Source organism: Pituophis catenifer, unplaced genomic scaffold (assembly GCF_029215685.1).
Source record: "Pituophis catenifer annectens isolate HBS135680 unplaced genomic scaffold, rPitCat1.0.hap2 SCAF_1, whole genome shotgun sequence".
NCBI classification, from domain to species: domain Eukaryota; kingdom Metazoa; phylum Chordata; class Lepidosauria; order Squamata; family Colubridae; genus Pituophis; species Pituophis catenifer.
The window spans coordinates 146,134,561-146,148,774 of record NW_027256881.1 but is presented as its reverse complement, the minus strand read 5'-3'; positions in this window follow the sequence as shown (position 1 = coordinate 146,148,774).

Sequence of the window (14,214 nt, the reverse complement as noted above, 5' to 3'; positions counted from 1 at the left end):
ATGCCACCTGCAGTCTATACATATAATTCTTCTAAGAGTGTCTTTATAATCCATCAGGACTGCTGATCCCTGCCAAACTCCATGAATTTACCAAAAAGTGAAAGCTCTTTGAAGAAATAAGTCTCAGGCTGCCACAAAGCATTCCTTTCATCTACTATTACTTTTTGAGCTTCGACATATTACCTTTGTGGGTAAATGATATCATGATACATTTCAAGTGAAACTCAAGAAAAATAATATCTCTGGATTCAGGCGAAATGCCCATATAAATGCCCCGGTTATTCTACCTGTGGACTTTAGTAGAACCACAATTTCTGAGCTGCAAAACTATTGAAGAGAACCAGAAGGTTCAGTTGCCTCTTGAAAAAGCACCTTTGGGACAACCATGACCTGGATGACTGAGAATCTCCATAGATATTGAAAAGATCTGCTGCCATCTAGTGGTCATTTGGAAATTTGCAAACCCGATATGGTTGCCCTAAATTTCATCATTTTTTGGTAGGGTTCACATCTCACTTTGGAATTATTAATAGTAACTGTGATCTAATTAGTTCTTCCCTTCCCACACTTTAGTTTAAACTATGTATTGTGTTAAGTACTGTTAGTATTAATATTACCTTTATCTCTCTTCCCTGATTTTGACCATCAATATACTGTATATTCCAGGGGTGGGTTCTACTTACCTTTACTACCAGTTCGCAGTGGGAGCATGCTTGCGCGCTTCTGCTCATGTGCAGAAGCTACTGCGCATGCGCAGATCACCCATGATGATGTCATGATGGGTGGGCGGAGCCTCCCGTTGGTTTTACTACCGATTCTATAGAACCGGACTGAACCGGGAGCAACCCACCACTGGTATATTCTGTGACATCGCTGTATAGGGAATTATATAATGCCTGCATTGAACAACACTTCTACCTCTTTATAAGTAAGTGCAATGTGCCTGATTTTAATACGTGTAATATAACTTCACAATATGCAACTGATATTAAAAAACCAACTTTTGGAGGTGGCAGGCTTATGATTGTAATCAATTATCCATGCTAAGGCAGACCAAAATTCTACCCACATTTTCTCCTCAGCAGCTTCATTCTTCTGGAGAAGACTCTATATCTAATCCCTATATTTTCTCCTTTTTAGAGTTTCCAAAGTCAAACAGCAAATCCATTATTGAATACACGAATTATATAAATGTGAGAGGCGAAATGAAACTTGTAACGCTTCTTTAATGCGAATTGAGCATCTCAATACATCTTGAAGCAGGTGATTTAAAAGTGAAGGATTTATTTTTGACATACCAACATTTATATATTGCTGACATTTGTGAAAGGTTCAGGGCTTTTTTTTTTTCCTGCTTCTTAATTGAATTGCTGTTGTTCTGAGATAGAGCAGCAAGCAGTACAATAGCCAGAGGGCGTAAGAAGCATATCATCACCCATTTTCTTCTCTTTGGATCCAGATAACCAGCAAAACTGCATAGAAAGCCACTTTTATGGATATTTTTGGTATTAATGCCTATCTAGTAAATTAGGACCAGTAATGAGGGGTTCACAGATAGCACTAAATCTGGGGTGATGCCTTTGGCTCTCAAATTCCACCCCCCACCCCCCCACCCCCCGCTAGCTCTAGAGATGCCTTTGGCTGAAAATGACATGATTTCTCATCATTTTAAGGTGGATATGTCACCAAGACTAGCGATTATTGTATACAATGCAATATTGGCTTTTTGTACATCCAGTCCCAGCTCCATCCATAGGGGATAATTTAAGAAAGGTAAGGCTTTCCTGTCTGTAGATCTCACTTGGAGATAAACTACCTTTTGAAGAAAGAGAGGCAGGAAATTCTCCAGTCTCTGAAATACAGAAACTTGCCTAACATATAATATGCTGGGTTAGCGGCATCATGCGTAGCCATGGTGGCACAGTGGTTAAAATTCAGTATTGCAGGCTAACTCCGCCCACAGTCTGGAATTCGAGGTTGATTCAGCCTTCAATCCTTCTGAGGTCGGCAAAACAAGGACCCAGGTTGTTGGGGACAATATGCTGACTCTGTAAACCACTTAGAGACGGCTAAAAAGCACTGTGAAGCGGTATATACGTCTAAATGCTAGTGCTATTGCTCTTATCCATCTCTTCCCATTTACCCCATTTACAAGGGTCCTTGGTGCTCCTTTTGATGATTCCTGAAAAAGAGACGTCTTTCGCCCTTGCCATTTTGAGAAAAACCTGTAGAAAAGGGGAGAAATTCTCCTTCCACCCTCCAAAATCTTCCCATGCTGTAGAAGAATTTAGCTTGGGCTATGAAATGGAACAAGGAGAGGGAAAATGGCTGCTCTGGGAAAGTAGGAAGTATAAGAAAGAGATTCAGAAAAGCTCTGCTTTGATTTTGTTATCCTTAAAAAGAGGGCAGGGAAGATTTTAGACGGGCTTTCAAGATCCTGTTAATATTACCCTAGGCCAGGGGTGTCCAACCTTGGAAACTTTAAGACTTGCGAACTTCGATTCTTAGAATTCCTCAGCCAGCACGAGGGGATTCTGGGAGTTAAAGTTCCCAAGTCTTAAAATCGCCAAGATTGGATACCCCTGCTCTAGACCAATACAGTAGCATTTCTGGAATCCCTAAAGTAGTTGTTGCTTAACCTGATCTTCTTCAAAGGGCTGACATTTGCCCATATGTATGATATGGTCCAACCCAGTGGTGAAATGCTCCCGATTTGGACCGGATTGCCCGATGGCGGCGGGTAGTTCGGAGAACCGGTAGCAAAAATCCCTGCCCCCCCATGCCCAGCTGAGCCGCGCAATCATCAGAGGCTTTTAAAAATTATTTTTAAAAACATTTTTTCTACAACCTCTTCAGCTGCAGAGGTTGTAGAAAAAATGTTTTTAAAAGAAAAAAAAGCCTCTGATGATCAGGCAACTCAGCTGGGATCGTCAGAGGCTTTTAAAAGAAAAAAAAAGCCTCTGACGATCAGGCAACTCAGCTGCAATTGTCAGAGCCTTTTTTTTTTACTTTTAAAATAATTTTTTTACAACCTCTTTTACAATGCTTTTAAAGATAAAAAAAAAAAAGTTGGCCACACCCACTCAGTCACATTACCCCCCACCAAGCCACACCCACAGAACCGGTAGTAACAAATTTTACATTTCACCACTGGTCCAACCTAACTCAACTTAAAAGTGTTCAATGCAGCCTTTGGCAACTAAGAGATTGTCCCTCTCAATTATCTGTGATTATGTTTAAAGAAGTCCATGAAAACAATAGGATTTACTTCTGAGTAGGTAAGAACAAATCCAGTTCCAGAGTAAGTTCCACAACCATGTCAAGCACAAACAGCAACAGTAGAAAATCTAAACCAGGTGCCTATCCACATATATGTGGTACTTTGTCCTCGTGCTATTTTCCTTCAAAAATATGTTGTGGTGTTTCCTTAATTGCTTGAAAACAATTAGGGAATCCAGCATTTAAAACTACATAATTATTGTTTGAGGGATGTTGCTAGGGGAATGTGCATCTAATTTATTTAAGCTGAAAAAACAAACCAAGTTTGGGGGAACATTCTATGGGCATCATGAAACTGAACAAAAACGAATAGGAAAGAAGAAATGAGAATTCAAGCTGGTGTGTCTATAGGTAGAATACTGGATCAATACATTAATGTACATTCTAGCAGCAACAGCAGCAACATAATTACCTGCAATGGTTAAAAAAAATAAATCCAATAGTCTTTTCTAACATCACCTGCAGGTAAGAGGTATGTATTTCACACTCATGTGATTGACACAACTGATGCATTGCAGTGCTGTATGTCACAGCATATACTACTGAATACCATTTTGGAAACCTAAGAGAAAAGTCTCAGGAAACCAGCCATAAATCAGGAAACCGTCAGGACAGGCAGCTCTACAGTTTCAATATTCAATGAAATTCAAGGTTCAGAAACCTTGGAGGATGGGGAAAAAGATTCATTTTTTTTTTTTAGAGCAAGACCTCTCCCAGCTTTAAGGGAGTGTTTTGATGGCAATCCAAATCCAGAGATACCAGCTCTTCCCCCTCTCATTGACCACAAGAGGATTATAGATTTACACCCGGACTCTTCTTTACCTGCCACTCTTTCTGTAAAGCCAGTATTGCTCAACCTCAACCACTTTAAGATGTGTAGACTACAACTCCCAGAATTCCCTAGCCAAAGTTTTTGAGGCTTGAGAAACACCTGTGTGAAGGATTATCAATCTGAAGTCAGTCCTTCCTGTCTTTCTTCACAGACACATACACACACACACCAGTGATGGGATTCAAAATTTTTTACTCAGTTCTGTGGGCGTGGCTTGGTGGGCGTGGCAGGGGAAGGATATTGTAAAATCTCCATTCCCTCCCCACTCCAAGGGAAGGTTACTGCAAAATCCTCATTTCCTCCCGATCAGCTGGGACTCGGGAGGCAGGGAGGCATCTATTGATGGGGGCAGGGCCAGTCAGAGGTGGTATTTACCAGTTCTCGGAACTACTCAAAATTTCTGCTACCAGTTCTCCATAACTGGTCAGAACCTGCTGAATACCACCTCCCCCCCCCCCCTCTCTCTCTCTCTCACACACACACACACACACACACACACACACACACACAAGTGTGCTCTTGGCCTCTGGTAGGATGTGGTGAAGGCTTCCTTATTTCTATAATGTTTTTCCTGTAAATAAGTCTGTTGTAAATCTTGCTTCACTAACCAGGTGAAGGTCAGATTCCTGCTCTCAGGAACACTGACACCCACACAAAGAACATTCCAACCTCCAATAGTTTAAAGCAGAGCCATCTGTGGCAGAATTCCAACCCTCCCTTTGGTAAAGATTTTTAGACTCATTACAGTAAGGAACTGATCTTGAAGAGGCAGAACAAAGTGGAACCTCCTATTGTGGTTGGCTTCTTTCCTCTGTATTTCACTCTGCTAAGATCAGTCCTTAGCTTTGACACTGCAGACATTGAAAAATGAGGTTTATAGCTTACTCTTTACAGATCATTTAAATGTTTTAAGGCAGTTCCTTCAAAATATGAACAAGGTGCCCGAGATCTTGGCAGATGTGCACGCTGTGCTTCTCTAATAGTAATTTTTTTTTCTCCGGGAACAATCTGCTTTTTATCTTTAGCTGCTGTCAGCATTGATAGAAAATTTATTGTATTTTCTGCAATAAAAAGTAATGCTTTTATTGTACTTTTATATAAACGTAGCCTTATTTTTGAATTATGCCAAGGGATACTCAACTAGTCTTGGCTGAATACAGAATCTATCACCTCTCTCTTTTTCCTTTGATTTCTTCTCTCAAGTTTTCTAAGCCTAGTTCTATGCTGTGTTACTTTTGTTGGCCACAGGAAACTCTTCCATTTTCCATACTGGAAAAAAAAAATCTAAGATTTTATTTGTTCCGATGGAAAAACTTTATACTTAAGATAGTAAGAAAAGGGAAGAGTCATATAGGATAAGAAAAAAAAATCACTGGTCAATCTTAAAGTCTGTAGAGATTCTCAGTCATCCAGGTCATGGTTGTCGCAAAGGTGCTTTTTCAGGAGGCAACTGGACTTTCTTGTTTTTTCTTTTGAAGACATTCGCTTCTCATCCAAGAAGCTTCTTCAGCCTGTCAGAGCTGAAGAAGCTTCTTGGATGAGAAGCGAAAGGTCTTTAAAAGAAAATACAAGAAAGTCCAGTTGCCTCCTGAAAAAGCACCTTTGGGACTGGTCAATCTTATAGCTAGGCACAAATGGATGTTGAAAGTTAAATCTATCCACAATTTTGCAAGGGCAAGGCTCACTCTTCAGGGTAATTGTTACTGTACTGAAAAAAATGATCACCGGGAAGGATTCCCTCCAGAGTTGCACAGCCAGTAGTTGGCCATTGTCATTTATGCAAAAGATGGAACACAGCTATGGATAGAAAGATCACATACTCATTTAATTGAGACAATGGTTTGTGGAATCCAGATTACAGAAAAAGAGGAACAAGACTGTTGGAAGAAACATCCTTCTAGGTTCTGCTCCAAGTGGGGAAAAAGACATTGGAAACATGGAGACTGCTTGGAAAGATGGTTTAATGGTGGACAGGATCACATGGCTTGAGTTCCTGAACAGAAAAGGGCAGATACAGAAAATCTTCGGGTTTTTATGCTCTCTCTGGCTCTGCATTTCTTGGGGCCCCAAAAGAGTATCCTGATTGGTTGTCAGACTCCCAGGGGGTGGGGGTTTTAGCTAGCCTTGCTGGCTGATGGTCACATGTGCTTCCCAGGTCACATGTGGTATGTTTCTGCTGCTATTGTGTAGAGGGCTAATCCTATCTTTGTTGGAACTTTGGCAATTCCTACTTTGGCTCTGCCTGAAGGAGGTAGATCTTTGTTATGTAGAATAGACTGGCCCAGGCCTTAATGGCCCATTGACAAAGGGTGGGGGCAGGAAGATGGGAGCTGCTTCCAAACATGCTTATCCCAGGGAAATATAATATTCTGCCTTTTTCATATTTCCTAAAATATTTCACTCTTCCAGGAAAGGGGTGGGTGCTAACTTCCTACAAGACCATAGAAACATAGGGTCCTTTATAGATAGCTTGAACTTTAGAGGGGGAGTTTTCAGGGCTCTGACTGCTAGGTTTTGGGATTATAGGAGGGGAACTAGGCTTGTTAATTTATGCCATGCAAATGGAGCCATCCTATTTGAGAAAACCATGCTGCCTGGAGGCTGTAAAAAGCCATTGCCTCTGGCTAAAACATGGGAAGACACTGATGGATTAGATGCTTGTCATAAAAGACAATGAAATGTTTAAAGAGGTTTTGTTTCAAAAAGTTGAATGGGGGAGAATCTTTGTGGCCTTAATCAATTTTATCCTGCATGAGGATGAGTCATATTTTCCTTTTCTTTGGTTCAGAAGTGTAAAGGGTGCTTTATCTAAAAGATCCTTTGGGTTTGACAGGATTATGCAAAATGGGCAGCTGGACCCAGCTCCTGTCACGTTTTCAGCATCAGTAAAGAATGTTCTAGGAGCATTTTCTCTGCCACAACACCATAATCAATCAACCAACCAGTCAATCAGTCAATCAAATAAATCATATAAGAAGCCAAGGAGGCTGCAGACAAAACAACTTGTGCAATGAAAGATATCCTGGCCATTTTAAAGCTAAAGAAATTTGAATACACTCATGAAAATCTGTCTGAAATTCTCTCCTATTTGAAAGATAATTCTAAAGCAACTTCTCTTTCATCAAATTAAATTGTCAGGAGAATTTTTCTGCCCAGCATTAGTCCATCAATACTGTCAACGAGGACTGATGGTGGCTCTTGAAAAATACACAGAGAGTTTTTCTAGCTCTGCTTGGAAATGCTGGGGACTGAATCAAAGCCTTGCTTGCAAAGCAGGCATTCTGCCACCGAAAAATAGTATTTCCTTTTTTTACAGTTCCCCATTGAAAATGCAAACCCATGTTTTTCAAACTCAAACTTAGTAGCACGCTGGCTGGGGAATTCTGGAAGTTGAAGTCCACAGACATCTTAAAATTGCCAAATTGTGCTAAACTTGAGACTTTTGCTGTCAATTTCCCTGAATGCAGAGTAATCCCAAGTGTCCAAAGAATGCCCAGAGCGAGTTGCCCATTTCTGTAACAAAGCCTCACATACTCTGATTACTGGTGGCAGGTAGAAGACATTTAAAAACACCAGAACTTCACAGTGTAGGAAGTTAGCACTCACCCCTCTACTAGAAGAATGAAATATTTTAGGAAATATTAAAAAAGGCAGAATATATTTCCCTGGATGAGAAATGGAGAAACATGTTTTAAAGACACAGGAGCTTCCTGCCTCCCCTCCCCTTTGTCAATGGACCATCATCTGCAACACAATAGGACCCATCTAGCAACAGAAACTCGCCACATGGCACCTGGGAAGATTACATCAGCCAGCAAGGCTAGCTAAGACCCCCACCCCCTGGGAGTCTGACAACCAATCAGGATACTCTTGGATACTATGCCCAGGAAGTTCAAAGCTCAGAAAGGGCATAAAACCAAGGCATGCTCAGCATCTTGTCCCCTTTTCTGTTCAGGAACTCAAACCATGTGATCCTGTCCACCATTAAACCATCTTTCCAAGCAGTCTCCATGTTTCCAGTGTCTTTTTTCCCCACTTGGAACTGAACCCAGAAGGATATTTCTTCCAACAATTGTAACTTGGAAGGGATTGTTTTAATTCCTATTTTTGGTGGGACATTCTTCTCCTTGCTTCAATATCACACTGTGTGGCAAGACATGGCCAGGTGGGTTAGCTATTCTTGTTACCTCCAAAAGCAAAGCTGCTTTCCATCTGCTGCATGCCAGTGTGGCATGGGACTGCTGCCAAGGCAAAAATATTGCTCTGTGATTAAAAATGATTTCATGGCATACGTCCATTTCTGGAACTGTGCCAGATGTCCCTAAAGTGTAAGGGAAGCGTTAGGAGTTTAAAAGGGGCTGACAATTGGTGAAACCTATCTTCCACCAAGAATCTATGCAGGTAATTACTTGATTTACGACCACAATTGAGCCCAAAATTTCTGTTGCTATAGTGAGACATTTGTTGAGTGAATTTTGCCTCATTTTACAACCTTTCTTGCTATATTTGTTAAGTGAATCGCTCCAATGGTTAAGTCCATGGTCATTAAGTGAATCTGGCTTTCCCGTTGATTTTGTTTGTCGGAAGGTCGCAAAAGGGGATCACGTGACCTCGGGATACTGCAACAGTTATAAATAAGAGTCAGTTGCCAAGCATTTGAATTTTGATCATGTGACCATGGGGATGCTGCAATGGCCATAAGTGTGAAAAATGATCATAAGTCACTTTTTTCAGTGCGTAACTTTGCACGGTCACTAAACAAACTGTTGTAAGCTGAGGACTACCTGTATTTTCCCTTGGCCTTTTGTTACAGAGCTTGCCTGGGTAAATATATGTCACTTGCAACAGTTACTTCCCCAACCTGCATTTCTGGACCGAACCCTGGGACCTTCCTCCCTTGGGTAGGTGGGTGGTGGTGGGGCATCTCAGGGTTTAGGGCTGGATCAGTACAGTTACAGTATATTATTCAGGTAAAAGCAGAGTAAAGAAAACTGATGACTAGCAAAGAAAAGAATCAGAGGATCTGGATGACAGTAATCAGTGGAGGCCAAACAGAGAATAAATGCACACTGAGTAAAGCTTGCAGCAGTGTAAATAGAAATGCAAGGCAGCTCATCACAGAAGGAAAGATGATTATCTGGTGACCTGTGTCTCTCCTGTCCAGGAAATGTCGTTGCCAGCTGTAGGATGGAAATAATCTAATGCTTCATCGTAAACCCATTCCCTTTAAAATGCTAGAATAAAGGATTTAAAACCATATAGTTTGTGGAACAGGCTGCTGTGTCCTGGTTGCATAGCATGCTAAACCATAATTGGTGGTTATACGTCACATTAAGCCAAACACAAACAAGGTAATTTAGAGCAGGATTTGCAAATGGCCTCTAAATGTCTCCTGGAGGCTTAGGAAGTGGGGCCCCATAAGATGTTCCGTTCCATTTGTTCAGAATTTTTTTTTAAAAAAAGTAATTATAATGTCACTTTACAATCATTATCTTCCTCTGCCAAATTGCATATTGGTAACTATATTTGGGAGGTCCCAAAGGTGTTTTTTCAGGAGGCAAGTGGACTTTCTTGTTTTTTTCTTTTGAAGACGTTTCGCTTCTCCTCCAAGAAGCTTCTTCAGCTCTGACAGGATATTGGGGAAGAAGTCAGAGCTGAAGAAGCTTCTTGGACGAGAAGCGAAACGTCTTCAAAAGAAAAAAAACAAGAAAATCCACTTGCCTCCTGAAAAAGCACCTTTGGGACAACCATGACCTGGATGACTGAGAATCTCTACAGAATATTTGGAGGTCTTTTGGAAAACCATACCCAAAGCTTTTCATAAATCCAGTATCCCAAGATGGAACATAGAATAATAGAGTTAGGATAATAATAGGAAAGGACCTTGGAGGCCTTCCTCCTGCTCGAGCAGGAAACCCTATGTCACTTCAGACAAACGGTTGCCCAGTCTCTTTGTGAAAGCCTTCAGTGATGGAGCACCCAAACTTCTGAAGGCAAGCTATTCTGTTGGTTAGTTAATTGCTCCAGGGGTGAAATTCAAAATTTTTCCCTACCGGTTCTGTGGGCGTGGCTTGGTGGGCATGGCAGGGGAAGGTTACTGCAAAATCTCCATTCCCTCCCCATTCCAGGGGAAGGATATTGCAAAATCTCTATTCCCACCCCACTCTGGGGCCAGCCAGAGGTGGTATTTGCCGGTTCTCTGAACAACTCAAAATTTCCACCACCGGTTCTCCAGAACCTGTTAAAACCTGCTGGATTTCACCCCTGAATTGCTCTCACCGTTAGGAAATTTATCCTTAGTTCAAGATTGCTTCTCTTCTTGGTTAGTTTCCATTCATTGTTTCTTGTCTTTCCTATTGGTGCTTTGGAAAATAAGTTGACCCTCTCGTCTTTGTGGCAGCCCCTCAAATACTGGAATACTGCTATTAAGTCTGTCCACCCCGCCCCATGTCCTCCTTTTCACTAGACTAGACATACTCAATTCTTGTAACTGTTCTTTGTACTTTTTAGCCTCCGGCCCCCTAATCATTTTTGTTGCTCTTCTCTGCACTCATTCCAGAGTCTCAGCATCTAGCATAGATATTCAACATGGCACAGCAATTTTTAGAAACTGAAATAGAGACGCTGAAGAATCCCACCAGGAAGGCTGGACAAGACTTTGGCTCACACCAATAAATAAGGCAAAGGTAGACAGGCCTCCAGAGGAGCACTCTAAAGCAGGGAGAATTTGCTTACATGATTTCTGTTTTAAAACAGGTGTGCCTGTCAGCCCCCTAAAGGAACTTCTGTCTGGAAACTCAAAGCAATAGCTTCACAAAACTTGGAAAAGCTTTTGAGGATAAATCAACTGCCCTTGAAAACAAAATTAAACAGCTGGAGCTATTGGCATAAGGAACATGAGCAACCCTATCTCTTTACAACAAATCTATCAACCACAGTGGCAAAATAATTAATTTTAAAGCTATCTGGGCTAGCCGAGCTATTTTGCAGAGCAAGCATGGTTGCTACCAATGAAGTAGCTGAAAGGATTGTGGAATGATTAAATTCTCTTGGAAACAAGGGAGATTTTTTACTGCCATATTTTACTGTGTTCTAGTTTGTAGGATAGATCACAACTGCAGTTCCAAGGAATGCTAGGTTTACACATATCTCGGGCACTGAAACCAATATTTTTAAATCTTATGAATACATCCACTCTTAATTCTGATGCCATGGGGAACTCATGGTGTTCCACTTCCTCACATATTCAAGTGATCAGAAATAGGATTGAATCCAGGGATGGGCTTCAAAAATTTTAGCAAGGAGTTTTCTGCCTGGTTGCTGGGTTAGCATGGCCATGATGGGCGTGGCCTAGTGGCCTCCTGCACCCCATGGGGGGGTGTTTTTGCTTTCCCTGGGCTCTGGAGGCTTTTGTTGAGCCTCCGGGAGGGCAAAAACGGCCTCCTCAGGCTCTGGAGGCCCTCCGGGCCTTCCTGAACTTCCGGTAGACCCATTTTTTGCCCTCCCGAGCCTCCACGGGCACCCTGCATTTATCTGCATCCAAAATGGGCTGCGTGGGGACTCCTGGGAGGGGTGGGGTGGGGTGGGGTGGGGTGAGCGGGGCCAGCCAGGAGTGGGATTTGGGGGTTCTCCGAACTGCACAGAATCTTAGCTAGAGGTTCTCCCAAACCCCTACAAACCCCCAGCAGCCCACCCTTGATTGGATCCATTGATCAGGTCCCCTGGATACACTTTCTAGCCATGTGTCCTGCTCCCTTAGCAGCTGTATGAAGGAGCTGCATGTATGTATAAATAAAACATGCAGGTACGGGTCCTCCACCCCCATATTTTTACTATCTGATGAAGGTCTAGATCTTAAAAGACTTGTCTCACATTAGAGGGCCCCTCCAGAGCTGAACCATCAGTAGTCAGATGATATGCAGCTATCATTAGTTTTGATGCCACACAGTGTCCTAGCAGAGGTATTGTGGAAATTTTAAAATCATAAATAGCAATACCATTTAGGATTATGTATCATCCCATAGCACTTTACAGCACTCTGTAGGCGGTGTACAATATAGAAGCATTATTTGCTTATTGCCCCCCAACAATCTGGCTCCTCATTTTATCAACCTTGGAAGGATGAGTGAACCTTAAGCCCTGTCAGGATCAAGCTCCAGGCTGTGAGCCGAGTTTACCTGCTGTTGTAATCTAGGCTTTCTGATTCATTAAAACACACGAGTAGTCCCAAAAACCTCTTTTATTGCAACAGTTGTGAATTATGTTCATTCACAGCTTTGTCCCAATTAGTTGCAAGAAGTCCTTCGGGAGAAGTCCTTCAGGATAATCACCAACCTTTATCTCCCTTGACATGCTGCCAAAGACCTACTTGGCAAAGCTACATGGAGTCCAGAATCAAACACAGATGCCAACTGGGAATAGAATTAACAATGTTGCTTTCCTATAAAGGGCCCACATGCCTTTGCTCCTCTTTTAAGCCCTATGGGAGGGACCAATCATCTCCAGGCCTTATTCCTGAGTCATCCCTTTAGTTTTAACTGTTCGTGCCTTCTGGCAGCTCTGCACATGCACGCACTAGGAACAGGCTCCTCCTGTTCCTCTGCCTCTCTGATGTCCAACTCTGGAGGCTCTGGAGTCTGTGCATAACTCCTAGATGGCCCTGGCCCCATCTCTGCCTCAGACGCAGAGCCCTCGTCTGAGCCTTCCCCGGTCTTCAGGACTGGCCCATGTTCCTCCCCAGCCACCTCACTGTCCGACTCCACTGCCAGCTCTGCAGGCTGCTGGCGGACCACAACACCTGCAATACTGCATTCTAGGTGAAACGTTAATATATACTGCTAGTCCATGTATGTTATGCCATGCACTGAATAAAATCAATAACTGCATTCTAACCACTGCATCACCAGCAAGCTGTGGAGAAGCATGGAAAGTTTCTTTTAACATTTGCTCCAGGAAGGCAAGCCCAATGCTGGTCAGTTTCCTTCAGTAAAAGTCCATGTTGAAACTGGATGCAACCCAGCGGTGAAATCTGCCCGGATCTATCCGGTTTGTGCGAACTGGTAGGGCCGGTGGCAAGAGATTCCGCCCACCTGCCGGGACATCATTACGTCCCATTTTTGACCCTCTGCGCATGTGCAGAAGGCTCTGCACATGCTCAGAAGAGCTGCGCACACTCACTTTTCTGAACTGGTAGCGAAGGTAAGTGCATTTCATCGCTGGTGCAACCTATTTGCAGTTGCCATTTCAACTTATTTGCTTCTGCTCCTATCATTCCAAAAAGTGGCTAAAACCTTCATTAGGGCAGCTTGATATATTGCAAGGCATTGTGTCTAATCCTCCTCCATTGGTGAGAGATTATACTCATGATCCTGCCAAAATTACTAACCATTCTGAAAAATTAAGAGGCCAAAGAATCGAAAACAGATGAAAGAGATGAAAAAGATAAGTGCTTCTCAAATCTGCATAATAATTGAAACCAGACTTGAAAAGGGGAAGCTTTTCGGGGTCAAGAGACCGGTAGAGAAGTATCTCCCAAGCAAAACAAAGAAAAGACAAAACCACCTCTTGGCCAGCACACCTATTAGAAAGATATGCCACCTATTAGTGCATTGTGGTGATGTGTGCTTGTAAAAGTGAAAAAAAAAATCAGTGTGGGTGAATGTGCTTCAGGGTTTTTGTTTTTTTTTTAAACCTTTATTAACATTTAAAATCCAAAAATACAAGTTAAAATACATCTATAACAAAAATACATCCGTAATAATTATACAATTCAACGTCTTTCTGACAATACGTAATTCTTAACTTTGTTCATCTATTCCCGCATATTCCTACTTAATTGACATATTTAAACACATTTTATATCTTATTTTATTCTATACATTCCTTAATTTTAATTTCTATCCATTGATACCAATTTTCCCAAGTATTCCAAGTCTTCCTTATTATTTAATTCTAAAATAAGTTTGTCCATTTCTGCACATTTGAAAATTTTCTGGATTATTGCACAGTCTGTTGGTATAGTGGACATTTTCCAGGCCTGCGCAAGTACAATTCTTGCTGCTATAGTTAATCCTTTTAGCGTAATTTCCTTTAATAATCCCCAG